Source organism: Rana temporaria, chromosome 7 (assembly GCF_905171775.1).
Source record: "Rana temporaria chromosome 7, aRanTem1.1, whole genome shotgun sequence".
In the NCBI taxonomy this organism is placed as follows: domain Eukaryota; kingdom Metazoa; phylum Chordata; class Amphibia; order Anura; family Ranidae; genus Rana; species Rana temporaria.
Genome location: NC_053495.1, coordinates 211767315 through 211783160, shown reverse-complemented (window position 1 = coordinate 211783160; position 15846 = coordinate 211767315).

Here is a 15846-nt window from a genome sequence, read left to right as displayed (position 1 = left end):
GGTGAGTGGAGGCAGAGCCTGGTAAACGGGCATTGCCACCCTTGGTGGTAGATAAGTGCATTAGGGGGGGCCTGGGGGAAGCTCCAGTACGCTGGGCATGGGAGAGTGAGGGCAGATGAAACTTGGGGGAAAGTTCCGCTGCCTAACTCACCCCATACCCAGGTTAGTGATACCCCCTCTTGGTGGCAGGTGAGTGGGGGCGGAGCCTAAGAGGCATTGCCACCCTTGGTGATAGATAAGTGCATGTAGGTGGGGCCTGGGGGAAGCTCCAGTACTCTGGGCATGGGGGGAGTGAGGGTAGATGAAACTTGGGGGGAAGTTCCACTGCCCACACTCGCCCCATACCCAGGTTGGTAACACCCCCCTCTTGGTGGTAGGTTAGTGGGGGTGGGGCCTGGTAAACGGGCATTGCCACCCTTGTTGGTAGATAAGTGCATTTAGGGGGGGCCTGGGGGAAGCACCAGTACGCTGGGCATAGGGAAAGTGAGGGCAGATGAAACTTGGGGGGAAGTTCCACTGCCCACACTCACCCCATACCCAGGTTGGTAATACCCCCTCTTGGTGGCAGGTGAGTGGGGGCGGAGCCTGGAAAGAGGCATTGGCACCCTTGGTGGTAGGTGAGTGGGGGTGGAGCCTGGTAAGAGGCATTGCAACCCTTGGTGGTAGGTAAGTGGGGCTGGAGCCTGGTAAGAGGCATTGGCACCCTTGGTGGTAGGTGAGTGGGGGCGGAGCCTGGTAAGAGGCATTGGCACCCTTGGTGGTAGGTGAGTGGGGGTGGAGCCTGGTAAGAGGCATTGGCACCCTTGGTGGTAGGTGAGTGGAGGCAGAGCCTGGTAAACGGGCATTGCCACCCTTGGTGGTAGATAAGTGCATTAGGGGGGGCCTGGGGGAAGCTCCAGTACGCTGGGCATGGGAGAGTGAGGGCAGATGAAACTTGGGGGAAAGTTCCGCTGCCTAACTCACCCCATACCCAGGTTAGTAATACCCCCTCTTGGTGGCAGGTGAGTGGGGGCGGAGCCTAAGAGGCATTGCCACCCTTGGTGATAGATAAGTGCATGTAGGTGGGGCCTGGGGGAAGCACCAGTACGCTGGGCATGGGAGAGTGAGGGCAGATGAAACTTGGGGGGAAGTTCCACTGTCCACACTCACCCCATACCCAGGGTGGTAGCGCCCCCTCTTGGTGGCAGGTGAGTGGGTGAAGCGGAGCCTGATAAGAGGCTTTGCCACCCTTGCTGGTAGATGAGTGGGTGAAGCGAGGCAGTTGATCCAGAGGAAGGTGAAAAACCCCAGCATAGCCTGATACAATGTGCTACAGCTGGGGAAAAAATTCCTTCCTGATCCCCCGAGAGGCAATCGGATATTCCCCGGATCAACTTTACCTATGAATGTCACCCAGTCAGGTAGGTGGGGTAAGCACCACCATCCTGCGTGTTGGGGAGGGTGGGCATTTGGAGCCGCACCCTCGGTGGCAGGTGAGTGGGGGGCGGAACCTGGTAAGAGGCATCGCCACCCTTAATGGTAGGTAAGTGGGGGTGGAGCCTGGTAAGAGGCATTGGCACCCTTGGTGGTAGGTGAGTTGGGGTGGAGCCTTGTAAGAGGCATTGCCACCCTTGGTGGTAGATAAGTGCATTTAGGGGGGGGCCTGGGGGAAGCTCCAGTACGCTGGGCGTGGGGGGAAGTGAGGGCAGATGAAACTTGGGGGGAAGTTCCACTGCCCACACTCGCCCCATACCCAGGTTGGTAACACCCCCCTCTTGGTGGTAGGTTAGTGGGGGTGGGGCCTGGTAAACGGGCATTTCCACCCTTGGTGGTAGGTGAGTGGGGGTGGAGCCTGGTAAGAGGCATTGGCACCCTTGGTGGTAGGTGAGTGGGGGTGGAGCCTGGTAAGAGGCATTGCCACCCTTGGTGATAGATAAGTGCATGTAGGTGGGGCCTGGGGGAAGCACCAGTACGCTGGGCATAGGGGGAAGTGAGGGCAGATGAAACTTGGGGGGAAGTTCCACTGGCCACACTCACCCCATACCCAGGGTGGTAGTGCCCCCTCTTGGTGGTAGGTGAGTGGGTGTAGCAGAGCCTGCTAAGAGGCATTGCCACCCTTGGTGGTAGATAAGTGCATTTAGGGGGGCCTGGGGGAAGCTCCAGTACGCTGGGCATGGGGGGAAGTGAGGGCAGATGAAACTTGGGGGAAGTTCCACTTCCCACACTCACCCCATACCCAGGGTGGTAGTGCCCCCTCTTGGTGGTAGGTGAGTGGGTGTAGCAGAGCCTGCTAAGAGGCATTGCCACCCTTGGTGGTAGATAAGTGCATTTAGGGGGGGCCTGGGGGAAGCTCCAGTACGCTGGGCGTGGGGGAAGTGAGGGCAGATGAAACTTGGGGGGAAGTTCCACTGCCCACACTCGCCCCATACCCAGGTTGGTAACACCCCCTCTTGGTGGCAGGTGAGTGGGGGCGGAGCCTAAGAGGCATTGCCACCCTTGGTGGTAGATAAGTGCATGTAGGTGGGGCCTGGGGAAGCTCCAGTACTCTGGGCATGGGGGGAGTGAGGGTAGATGAAACTGGGGGGGAAGTTCCACTGCCCACACTCGCCCCATACCCAGGTTGGTAACACCCCCCTCTTGGTGGTAGGTTAGTGGGGGTGGGGCCTGGTAAACGGGCATTGCCACCCTTGGTGGTAGATAAGTGCATGTAGGTGGGGCCTGGGGGAAGCTCCAGTACGCTGGGCGTGGGGGAAGTGAGGGCAGATGAAACTTGGGGGGGAAGTTCCACTGCCCACACTCACCACATACCCAGGGTGGTAGCGCCCCCTCTTGGTGGCAAGTGAATGGGTGAAGCAGAGCCTGATAAGAGGCATTGCCACCCTTGGTGATAGATAAGTGCATGTAGGTGGGGCCTGGGGGAAGCTCCAGTACTCTGGGCATGGGGGGAGTGAGGGCAGATGAAACTTGGGGGGAAGTTCCACTGCCCACACTCACCCCATACCCAGGTTGGTAATACCCCCTCTTGGTGGCAGGTGAGTGGGGGCGGAGCCTGGTAAGAGGCATTGGCACCCTTGGTGATAGATAAGTGCATGTAGGTGGGGCCTGGGGGAAGCTCCAGTACTCTGGGCATGGGGGGAGTGAGGGTAGATGAAACTTGGGGGGAAGTTCCACTGCCCACACTCGCCCCATACCCAGGTTGGTAACACCCCCCTCTTGGTGGTAGGTTAGTGGGGGTGGGGCCTGGTAAACGGGCATTGCCACCCTTGTTGGTAGATAAGTGCATGTAGGGGGGGCCTGGGGGAAGCACCAGTACGCTGGGCATAGGGGAAGTGAGGGCAGATGAAACTTGGGGGGAAGTTCCACTGCCCACACTCACCCCATACCCAGGTTGGTAATACCCCCTCTTGGTGGCAGGTGAGTGGGGGCGGAGCCTGGAAAGAGGCATTGGCACCCTTGGTGGTAGGTGAGTGGGGGTGGAGCCTGGTAAGAGGCATTGCAACCCTTGGTGGTAGGTAAGTGGGGCTGGAGCCTGGTAAGAGGCATTGGCACCCTTGGTGGTAGGTGAGTGGGGGTGGAGCCTGGTAAGAGGCATTGGCACCCTTGGTGGTAGGTGAGTGGAGGCAGAGCCTGGTAAACGGGCATTGCCACCCTTGGTGGTAGATAAGTGCATTAGGGGGGGCCTGGGGAAGCTCCAGTACGCTGGGCATGGGAGAGTGAGGGCAGATGAAACTTGGGGGAAAGTTCCGCTGCCTAACTCACCCCATACCCAGGTTAGTGATACCCCCTCTTGGTGGCAGGTGAGTGGGGGCGGAGCCTAAGAGGCATTGCCACCCTTGGTGATAGATAAGTGCATGTAGGTGGGGCCTGGGGGAAGCTCCAGTACTCTGGGCATGGGGGGAGTGAGGGTAGATGAAACTTGGGGGGAAGTTCCACTGCCCACACTCGCCCCATACCCAGGTTGGTAACACCCCCCTCTTGGTGGTAGGTTAGTGGGGGTGGGGCCTGGTAAACGGGCATTGCCACCCTTGTTGGTAGATAAGTGCATTTAGGGGGGGCCTGGGGGAAGCACCAGTACGCTGGGCATAGGGAAAGTGAGGGCAGATGAAACTTGGGGGGAAGTTCCACTGCCCACACTCACCCCATACCCAGGTTGGTAATACCCCCTCTTGGTGGCAGGTGAGTGGGGGCGGAGCCTGGAAAGAGGCATTGGCACCCTTGGTGGTAGGTGAGTGGGGGTGGAGCCTGGTAAGAGGCATTGCAACCCTTGGTGGTAGGTGAGTGGGGGTGGAGCCTGGTAAGAGGCATTGCAACCCTTGGTGGTAGGTAAGTGGGGCTGGAGCCTGGTAAGAGGCATTGGCACCCTTGGTGGTAGGTGAGTGGGGGCGGAGCCTGGTAAGAGGCATTGGCACCCTTGGTGGTAGGTGAGTGGGGGTGGAGCCTGGTAAGAGGCATTGGCACCCTTGGTGGTAGGTGAGTGGAGGCAGAGCCTGGTAAACGGGCATTGCCACCCTTGGTGGTAGATAAGTGCATTAGGGGGGGCCTGGGGGAAGCTCCAGTACGCTGGGCATGGGAGAGTGAGGGCAGATGAAACTTGGGGGAAAGTTCCGCTGCCTAACTCACCCCATACCCAGGTTAGTAATACCCCCTCTTGGTGGCAGGTGAGTGGGGGCGGAGCCTAAGAGGCATTGCCACCCTTGGTGATAGATAAGTGCATGTAGGTGGGGCCTGGGGGAAGCACCAGTACGCTGGGCATGGGAGAGTGAGGGCAGATGAAACTTGGGGGGAAGTTCCACTGTCCACACTCACCCCATACCCAGGGTGGTAGCGCCCCCTCTTGGTGGCAGGTGAGTGGGTGAAGCGGAGCCTGATAAGAGGCTTTGCCACCCTTGCTGGTAGATGAGTGGGTGAAGCGAGGCAGTTGATCCAGAGGAAGGTGAAAAACCCCAGCATAGCCTGATACAATGTGCTACAGCTGGGGAAAAAATTCCTTCCTGATCCCCCGAGAGGCAATCGGATATTCCCCGGATCAACTTTACCTATGAATGTCACCCAGTCAGGTAGGTGGGGTAAGCACCACCATCCTGCGTGTTGGGGAGGGTGGGCATTTGGAGCCGCACCCTCGGTGGCAGGTGAGTGGGGGGCGGAACCTGGTAAGAGGCATCGCCACCCTTAATGGTAGGTAAGTGGGGGTGGAGCCTGGTAAGAGGCATTGGCACCCTTGGTGGTAGGTGAGTTGGGGTGGAGCCTGGTAAGAGGCATTGCCACCCTTGGTGGTAGATAAGTGCATTTAGGGGGGGGCCTGGGGGAAGCTCCAGTACGCTGGGCGTGGGGGGAAGTGAGGGCAGATGAAACTTGGGGGGAAGTTCCACTGCCCACACTCGCCCCATACCCAGGTTGGTAACACCCCCCTCTTGGTGGTAGGTTAGTGGGGGTGGGGCCTGGTAAACGGGCATTGCCACCCTTGGTGGTAGGTGAGTGGGGGTGGAGCCTGGTAAGAGGCATTGGCACCCTTGGTGGTAGGTGAGTGGGGGTGGAGCCTGGTAAGAGGCATTGCCACCCTTGGTGATAGATAAGTGCATGTAGGTGGGGCCTGGGGGAAGCACCAGTACGCTGGGCATAGGGGGAAGTGAGGGCAGATGAAACTTGGGGGGAAGTTCCACTGGCCACACTCACCCCATACCCAGGGTGGTAGTGCCCCCTCTTGGTGGTAGGTGAGTGGGTGTAGCAGAGCCTGCTAAGAGGCATTGCCACCCTTGGTGGTAGATAAGTGCATTTAGGGGGGCCTGGGGGAAGCTCCAGTACGCTGGGCATGGGGGGAAGTGAGGGCAGATGAAACTTGGGGGGAAGTTCCACTTCCCACACTCACCCCATACCCAGGGTGGTAGTGCCCCCTCTTGGTGGTACGTGAGTGGGTGTAGCAGAGCCTGCTAAGAGGCATTGCCACCCTTGGTGGTAGATAAGTGCATTTAGGGGGGGCCTGGGGGAAGCTCCAGTACGCTGGGCGTGGGGGAAGTGAGGGCAGATGAAACTTGGGGGGAAGTTCCACTGCCCACACTCGCCCCATACCCAGGTTGGTAACACCCCCTCTTGGTGGCAGGTGAGTGGGGGCGGAGCCTAAGAGGCATTGCCACCCTTGGTGGTAGATAAGTGCATGTAGGTGGGGCCTGGGGGAAGCTCCAGTACTCTGGGCATGGGGGGAGTGAGGGTAGATGAAACTTGGGGGGAAGTTCCACTGCCCACACTCGCCCCATACCCAGGTTGGTAACACCCCCCTCTTGGTGGTAGGTTAGTGGGGGTGGGGCCTGGTAAACGGGCATTGCCACCCTTGGTGGTAGATAAGTGCATGTAGGTGGGGCCTGGGGGAAGCTCCAGTACGCTGGGCGTGGGGGAAGTGAGGGCAGATGAAACTTGGGGGGAAGTTCCACTGCCCACACTCACCACATACCCAGGGTGGTAGCGCCCCCTCTTGGTGGCAAGTGAATGGGTGAAGCAGAGCCTGATAAGAGGCATTGCCACCCTTGGTGATAGATAAGTGCATGTAGGTGGGGCCTGGGGGAAGCTCCAGTACTCTGGGCATGGGGGGAGTGAGGGCAGATGAAACTTGGGGGGAAGTTCCACTGCCCACACTCACCCCATACCCAGGTTGGTAATACCCCCTCTTGGTGGCAGGTGAGTGGGGGCGGAGCCTGGTAAGAGGCATTGGCACCATTGGTGGTAGGTGAGTGGGGGTGGAGCCTGGTAAGAGGCATTGGCACCCTTGGTGGTAGGTGAGTGGAGGCAGAGCCTGGTAAACGGGCATTGCCACCCTTGGTGGTAGATAAGTGCATTAGGGGGGGCCTGGGGGAAGCTCCAGTACGCTGGGCATGGGAGAGTGAGGGCAGATGAAACTTGGGGGAAAGTTCCGCTGCCTAACTCACCCCATACCCAGGTTAGTAATACCCCCTCTTGGTGGCAGGTGAGTGGGGGCGGAGCCTAAGAGGCATTGCCACCCTTGGTGATAGATAAGTGCATGTAGGTGGGGCCTGGGGGAAGCACCAGTACGCTGGGCATGGGAGAGTGAGGGCAGATGAAACTTGGGGGGAAGTTCCACTGTCCACACTCACCCCATACCCAGGGTGGTAGCGCCCCCTCTTGGTGGCAGGTGAGTGGGTGAAGCGGAGCCTGATAAGAGGCATTGCCACCCTTGCTGGTAGATGAGTGGGTGAAGCGAGGCAGTTGATCCAGAGGAAGGTGAAAAACCCCAGCATAGCCTGATACAATGTGCTACAGCTGGGGAAAAAATTCCTTCCTGATCCCCCGAGAGGCAATCGGATATTCCCCGGATCAACTTTACCTATGAATGTCACCCAGTCAGGTAGGTGGGGTAAGCACCACCATCCTGCGTGTTGGGGAGGGTGGGCATTTGGAGCCGCACCCTCGGTGGCAGGTGAGTGGGGGGCGGAACCTGGTAAGAGGCATCGCCACCCTTAATGGTAGGTAAGTGGGGGTGGAGCCTGGTAAGAGGCATTGGCACCCTTGGTGGTAGGTGAGTTGGGGTGGAGCCTTGTAAGAGGCATTGCCACCCTTGGTGGTAGATAAGTGCATTTAGGGGGGGGGCCTGGGGGAAGCTCCAGTACGCTGGGCATGGGGGGAAGTGAGGGCAGATGAAACTTGGGGGGAAGTTCCACTTCCCACCCTCACCCCATACCCAGGTTGGTAACACCCCCCTCTTGGTGGTAGGTTAGTGGGTGTAGCAGAGCCTGCTAAGAGGCATTGCCACCCTTGGTGGTAGATAAGTGCATTTAGGGGGGGCCTGGGGGAAGCTCCAGTACGCTGGGCGTGGGGGAAGTGAGGGCAGATGAAACTTGGGGGGAAGTTCCATTGCATTTGGAGCCGCACCCTCGGTGGCAGGTGAGTGGGGGGCGGAGCCTGGTAAGAGGCATCGCCACCCTTAATGGTAGGTAAGTGGGGGTGGAGCCTGGTAAGAGGCATTGGCACCCTTGGTGGTAGGTGAGTTGGGGTGGAGCCTGGTAAGAGGCATTGGCACCCTTGGTGGTAGGTGAGTTGGGGTGGAGCCTGGTAAGAGGCATTGCCACCCTTGGTGGTAGATAAGTGCATTTAGGGGGGGGCCTGGGGGAAGCTCCAGTACGCTGGGCGTGGGGGGAAGTGAGGGCAGATGAAACTTGGGGGGAAGTTCCACTGCCCACACTCGCCCCATACCCAGGTTGGTAACACCCCCTCTTGGTGGGAGGTGAGTGGGGGCGGAGCCTAAGAGGCATTGCCACCCTTGGTGGTAGATAAGTGCATGTAGGTGGGGCCTGGGGGAAGCTCCAGTACTCTGGGCATGGGGGGAGTGAGGGTAGATGAAACTTGGGGGGAAGTTCCACTGCCCACACTCGCCCCATACCCAGGTTGGTAACACCCCCCTCTTGGTGGTAGGTTAGTGGGGGTGGGGCCTGGTAAACGGGCATTGCCACCCTTGGTGGTAGATAAGTGCATGTAGGTGGGGCCTGGGGGAAGCTCCAGTACGCTGGGCGTGGGGGAAGTGAGGGCAGATGAAACTTGGGGGGGAAGTTCCACTGCCCACACTCACCACATACCCAGGGTGGTAGCGCCCCCTCTTGGTGGCAAGTGAATGGGTGAAGCAGAGCCTGATAAGAGGCATTGCCACCCTTGGTGATAGATAAGTGCATGTAGGTGGGGCCTGGGGGAAGCTCCAGTACGCTGGGCGTGGGGGGGAGTGAGGGCAGATGAAACTTGGGGGGAAGTTCCACTGCCCACACTCACCCCATACCCAGGTTGGTAATACCCCCTCTTGGTGGCAGGTGAGTGGGGGCGGAGCCTGGAAAGAGGCATTGGCACCCTTGGTGGTAGGTGAGTGGGGGTGGAGCCTGGTAAGAGGCATTGCAACCCTTGGTGGTAGGTAAGTGGAGCTGGAGCCTGGTAAGAGGCATTGGCACCCTTGGTGGTAGGTGAGTGGGGTGGAGCCTGGTAAGAGGCATTGGCACCCTTGGTGGTAGGTGAGTGGGGGCGGAGCCTGGTAAACGGCATTGCCACCCTTTGTGGTAGATAAGTGCATGTAGGTGGGGCCTGGGGGATGCTCCAGTACGCTGGGCATGGGAGAGTGAGGGCAGATGAAACTTGGGGGGAAGTTCCACTGCCCACACTCACCCCATACCCAGGTTGGTAATACCCCCTCTTGGTGGCAGGTGAGTGGGGGCGGAGCCTAAAAGGCATTGCCACCCTTGGTGGTAGATAAGTGCATCTAGGGGAGGCCTGAGGGAAGCACCAGTACGCTGGGCATGGGGTGAAGTGAGGGCAGATGAAACTTGGGGGGAAGTTCCACTGGCCACACTCACCCCATACCCAGGGTAGTAGCGCCCCCTCTTGGTGTCAGGTGAGTGGGTAAAGCGGAGCCTGATAAGAGGCATTGCCACCCTTGCTGGTAGATGAGTGGGTGAAGCGGAGCCTAAGAGGCATTGCCACCCTTGGTGGTAGATAAGTGCATGTGATTGGGGCCTGGGGGACACTCCAGTACGCTGGGCGTGGGGGGAAGTGAGGGCAGATGAAACTTGGGGGGAAGTTCCACTTCCCACACTCACCCCATACCCAGGGTGGTAGTGCCCCCTCTTGGTGGTAGGTGTAGCAGCAGAGCCTGCTAAGAGGCATTGCCACCCTTGGTGGTAGATAAGTGCATTTAGGGGGGGGGGCCTGGGGGAAGCTCCAGTACGCTGGGCGTGGGGGGAAGTGAGGGCAGATGAAACTTGGGGGGAAGTTCCACTGCCCACACTCACCCCATACCCAGGGTGGTAGCGCCCCCTCTTGGTGGTAGGTGAATGGGTGAAGCAGAGCCTGATAAGAGGCATTGCCACCCTTGCTGGTAGATGAGTGGGTGAAGCGAGGCAGTTGATCCAGAGGAAGGTGAAAAACCCCAGCATAGCCTGATACAATGGGCTACAGCTGGGGAAAAAATTCCTTCCTGATCTCCCGAGAGGCAATCGGATATTCCCCGGATCAACTTTACCTATAAATGTCACCCAGTCAGGTAGGTGGGGTAAGCACCACCATCCTGCGTGTTGCGGAGGGTGGGCACCAGCAGACAGTGCAATGTGGGATGTTCCCTTAAGAGAAAATACATAGGAAGCCGCGGCTGGACTATCCTGATCACAATACTAGTTCTGTCTGGACGTTCCGGTGATCCGGTGACGTCAATACTTTGGTCACCAGCATGGAAGTCCCATGTAGATCAGGAGGCCTGACTTCTCCTGTCCTCCTAGCTGGCAAAGTTTTGAGGCCAGAGGCAGCCAGGCAACTAGCAATTTCCAAATTGGGTCAGTAATGGCCGCCTCTCAGTAAATGGTTTCTGTAAAGAGATCCTCTACTATGTACAGTATACCTAACCGGCCTCCAGGAGGCGCTCTAGAGTTCTGCTCTTACCTATACCGCTTCCCCGACTACAGCCGGAGCCCTCAGAAAACCTGGCGTGGGACACAAGGTGAAACTCCCGTCCACCTCCTCCAATTCACCACTCAATGCCTATAGGACTAATTGCCAGACCTGAAGACCTTCTCCAAGTATTCTATGGAAAGTGAATATTTCCAAGGGAAGTGCGCGTGGCTGTTTCTCCATGACACGTCTGGATGGGACTAGTGGAGATGCCCCATGGCCTTTGTCTGGAGGAGGTTCCGGTGTATGCCGATTCTTGAAGGAGAGACCTACTGGAATTGACTGGTCCTTGGTGTGTGGACACACCTGTGATTGCCTGTTCTTACTGATTGGGGTCGTCTGTATCTCCTGGTCCATAGTGGATTTAGACACATTCACCTGATCTCTCCTGTTCTTCGTGGATCTTGTAATCTGCTTTGCCCGCTCCTTGGTGGACAGTGACATATGTGTCCCTCGCTCCTTGGTGGACAGTGACATTTGTGTCCCCTGCTCCTTGGTGGACATTTGTGTCTCCTGCTCCTTGGTGGACAGCGACATTTGTGTCCCCTGCTCCTTGGTGGACAGTGACATTTGTGTCCCCTGCTCCTTGGTGGACAGTGACATTTGTGTCCCCTGCTCCTTGGTGGAGAATGACATATGTGTCCCCTGCTCCTTGGTGGACAGTGACATTTGTGTCCCTCGCTCCTTGGTGGACAGTGACATTTGTGTCCCCTTCTCCTTGGTGGACAGCGACATTTGTGTCCCTCGCTCCTTGGTGGACAGCGACATTTGTGTCCCTCGCTCCTTGGTGGACAGCGACATTTGTGTCCCTCGCTCCTTGGTGGACAGTGACATTTGTGTCCCCTGCTCCTTGGTGGACATTTGTGTCTCCGTGGTGGGCACTGACATTTGTGTCTCCGTGGTGGGCACTGACATTTGTGTCTCCGTGGTGGACACTGACATTTGTGTCCCCTTCTCCTTGGTGGACATTTGTGTCTCCGTGGTGGACACTGACATTCGTGTCGCCGTGGTGGACGTTGACACATATCTTCCCTCCTTCTTGACGGTGGCTATTATCACTTCTACTTCCTGGCCTTTGGATGAGGGAATGGTGATCACTTGTACTTGCTGACTCCTGGAAGATGGAATCACCAGCACTCGTGCATCCTTGTCCTGGGTGGATGGAATCACTACCACTCGTGGTTTCTTCTCATGTGTGGATGGAGTCACTTGTCTTTGCTCATCCTTGGTGAATGGCGTGACACGTGTCTCTTCCGTGGTCTTCGCGTGGGATGATTTCCCAGCGTCGGTGGTGATTGGAACTACTTGGGTTTCATCACTGATGGATTGAACCCGTAGAATCTGCTCCTTGGTGGACAGTGACATTTGTGTCTCCTGCTCCTTGGTGGACATTTGTGTCCCCTGCTCCTTGGTGGGCACTGACATTTGTGTCTCCGTGGTGGGCACTGACTTTTGTGTCTCCGTGGTGGGCACTGACTTTTGTGTCTCCGTGGTGGGCACTGACTTTTGTGTCTCCGTGGTGGACACTGACATTCGTGTCGCCGTGGTGGACGTTGACACATATCTTCCCTCCATCTTGACGGTGGCTATTATCACTTCTACTTCCTGGCCTTTGGATGAGGGAATGGTGATCACTTGTACTTGCTGACTCCTGGAAGATGGAATCACCAGCACTCGTGCATCCTTGTCCTGGGTGGATGGAATCACTACCACTCGTGGTTTCTTCTCATGGGTGGATGGAGTCACTTGTCTTTGCTCATCCTTGGTGAATGGCGTGACACGTGTCTCTTCCGTGGTCTTGGCGTGGGATGATTTCCCAGCGTCGGTGGTGATTGGAACCACTTGGGTTTCATCACCGATGGATTGAACCCGTAGAATCGGCCCCATTTCATGGGGGGCTGGGTCATTGTATCCATCTGCGGAGAGAAAAAACAAATTATTTCTATTCACACTATTTACACTTCATTGACTTTAACATATGTAAGTGAATGTCATCTGAGTTATGGAAATGATCTTGTGTGACGCGTTTCTCTTTATGGGAGATCTATATGTAGCGCCGGGCTCCAAATGACAAGGGCGCTGGGGGGCTCGTCCGGGATTATTTGCCGTTGCTTCTGAGAACCAGATTAATGTGTTTCACTTTATTGAAAGTCTGCGATCAAGGAAATTAAGGGTACAGATTGCTTCGCCATCCGCGTGGGCCGTGCCACAAAAGAGAAAAGCCCGCAAGCTACGTGCCAAAAGAGCAGAAAGGGGAGGAGTTCCCACCAACTGCGTGAAACACGCGCGTGTGTGTTTGGCACCAAGACCAGAAGTTGCCAGATCGGGCGAGGAGATCGAGCAGCATGTCGGGACGGGGCGCTTTAAAAACAAACAAAAAAATTCTTATTTATTTTACTTGACTAATTATTATTTTATTTTTTTTTAAACGTAAAATAAATAAATTTGATCACTTTTATTCCTATTACAAGGAATGTAATCATCCCTTGTAATAGAAAAAAGCATGACAGGTCCTCTTAAATATAAGATCTGGGGGTCAAAAAGACGTCACATCTCATATTTACACTAAAATGCAATAAAAATGTGCGTTTATGATGTATGGGCGGAAGTGACATTTTGGCGTCGCTTCCGCCCGGCTATGGTATGGACGACGGGTGGGGGCCATCTTGTCCTCACTCGTATCCATGGCAAGCAGCGAGAAGGACCCGATCGCCTCTGCCGCTACCGACGGCTCCGGTAAGTGGCGGGAGGCCCTCTCCCGATAACAGTGATCTTGCGGCTAATCCGCCGCGGAGACCACCATTATCGTTCACAGCACCGCCGCCTGAAGACATGGGCCCAGATTCAAGAAGCAATTGCGCCTGCGTAACCATAGGTTACACAGCGCAATTGCTTACTTGCTCCGGCGTTACGAATGCTCCTGATTCAGGAACCTTGTTACGCCGACTGCAGCCTAAAATCTGCGTGGCATAAGGCTCTTGTGCCATGCATATCTTAGGCTGCATTCTTGCGATGGCCGCTAGGGGGCGTTCCCGTTGTGCTCAGTGTATAGTATGCAAATTGCATACTAACACCGATTCACAATGTTGCGCGAGCCCTGCGTACGCAATTTACGTCGTTTCCGTACAGCGTCTTTAGCATTGGCTGCCCCTGCTATTAGAAGGGGCAGCCTTAAGCTAAAGTATACCCGACGTTCCCGCGTTGCGACGTTCGATTTTTACATAATTTGCGTAAGTGATTCGTGAATGGCGCTGGACGCCATTCACGTTCACTTTGAAGCAAATGACGTCCTTGCGACGTCATTTGCCGCAATGCACGTCGGGAAAGTTTCCCGACGGAGCATGCGCTCTACGCTCGGCGCGGGAGCGCGCCTAATTTAAATGATCCCCGCCCCCTACGGGATCATTTACATTAGGCGCCCTTACGCAGGGCAAATTTACACAGCGCACACGCAATTTACGGAGCTACTGCTCCGTGAATCGCGGGTAGCGCAGTAAATTTGCGGGGGCGCAGGGCAAAAACGTTGCCCTGCGCCTCCGAATGAAAGGGGGCAAATCTACCTGAATCCGGGCCATGGACATTTGAGTTGTGGCGGCAGCTGCCCGCCATTACCGTTATCCCCCTCTTCAGAAAGAGGACGTATATCTGCGTGCGGCGGGGCTTAAGTGGTTAGAATTGTAGAAAAATTTATACAAAATTTCAATAAATGATTTTTATTAAATTCAAATGTTTTAAAAAAAAAAAAAAAGTCTTGGTGCATTGCGGGTCGCTTGTTCTAGGTTTAGTTGTGTTTGTGGGCGGCAGTTGGTGATGTCACCATGGCAACGGCATGCGCACACGCCAGCCTGGGCTGTTCTATTTTTAGATCACCAACTGAAAAAAAAATCGAATTCAAATCCGGTGGCAGAAAGTAAACAACCGATTTATTTTTTTTTCCTATGAGAATTTCTTTCTGTGACTTACAATAAGGATTTTGTTTTCATGTAGAAATCAGTCATTTTTGTTGGCTAGAAAATTATTTGAAACCCCCAAACACTATTTCTCTATCTATTTCCTGCTCTATGCAGTGACCCCGGGGTATATAGTATATATAGTATGTGGGGGGAGGGGGCCGTCGCTATATTATATTCCTCTATTATAATACTTACCTGAATCTTTTCCTGCTCTCTCCGGTGCTGATCTCTCTTGGTTGCTGTTCAGAGGTTCAGCTCTATTTTGCTGATTATCTGCCCATTGGACCCTCCTTTTTGGGGTAGTAGTCTTGGGCTTTACAGCTGGATGGGGGACCTCAGCCGAGGACCCCCCACGTTCCTCTTGGTTGGTGTACAGAGGGGGAACGTTCTTCTTTTTCTTCTTAAAAAGCCGCTTAATTGCCCCAAGGATACCCCTACGTGGGGTAGTTACCCGGGGCTCTTCCATTGGAAGTCCGGCTCTGTCCTGTGCTGGCTGATCTTTAATTACCTGCACAGAATTATCGCTGATTGGTTTAACCCACTTCAGCATTCTCAATACGATTCGCAAGATTGAAGAGAAACGCAAACTGCTTCCTTCTCTCTCTGAGCTCGATCGCACTCTGACCTCCCGCCTCCTCCGCTCCTCCTTTTATTCGCTTTGTCTCATTGTGACATCACAAAATGATATGCAAAGTAGGTCACATGACCAGCTGGGCTTCTATCACCACGGCAACAGAATGTGCAACTGTTCCATTCCTAGCTGGGCTTCTATCACCACGGCAACAGAATGTGCCAGAATTTTCAGATCACCAACTGACAAAATTGGAATCTTCCGGCAAGATGTAAACGTGTTTTTTTTTTTTTAAATGAGAATTTCTTTCTGTGACTTACAATAAGGATTTTGTTTTCATGTAGAAATCAGTCATTTTTGTTGGCTAGAAAATTATTTGAAACCCCCAAACACTATTTCTCTATCTATTTCCTGTTCTATGCAGTGACCCCGGGGTATATAGTATATACAGTGTGTGGGGGGAGGGGGCAGTCACTAGATTATATTCCTCTATTATAATACTTACCTGAATCTTTTCCTGCTCTCTCCGGTGCTGATCTCTCTTGGTTGCTGTTCAGAGGTTCAGCTCTATTTTGCTGATTATCTGCCCATTGGACCCTCCTTTTTGGGGTAGTAGTCTTGGGCTTTACAGCTGGACGGGGGACCTCAGCCGAGGACCCCCCACGTTCCTCTTGGTTGGTGTACAGAGGGGGAACGTTCTTCTTTTTCTTCTTAAAAAGCCGCTTAATTGCCCCAAGGATACCCCTACGTGGGGTAGTTACCCGGGGCTCTTCCATTGGAAGTCCGGCTCGGTCCTGCGCTGGCTGATCTTTAATTACCTGCACAGAATTATCGCTGATTGGTTTAACCCACTTCAGCATTCTCAATACGATTCGCAAGATTGAAGAGAAACGCAAACTGCTTCCTTCTCTCTCTGAG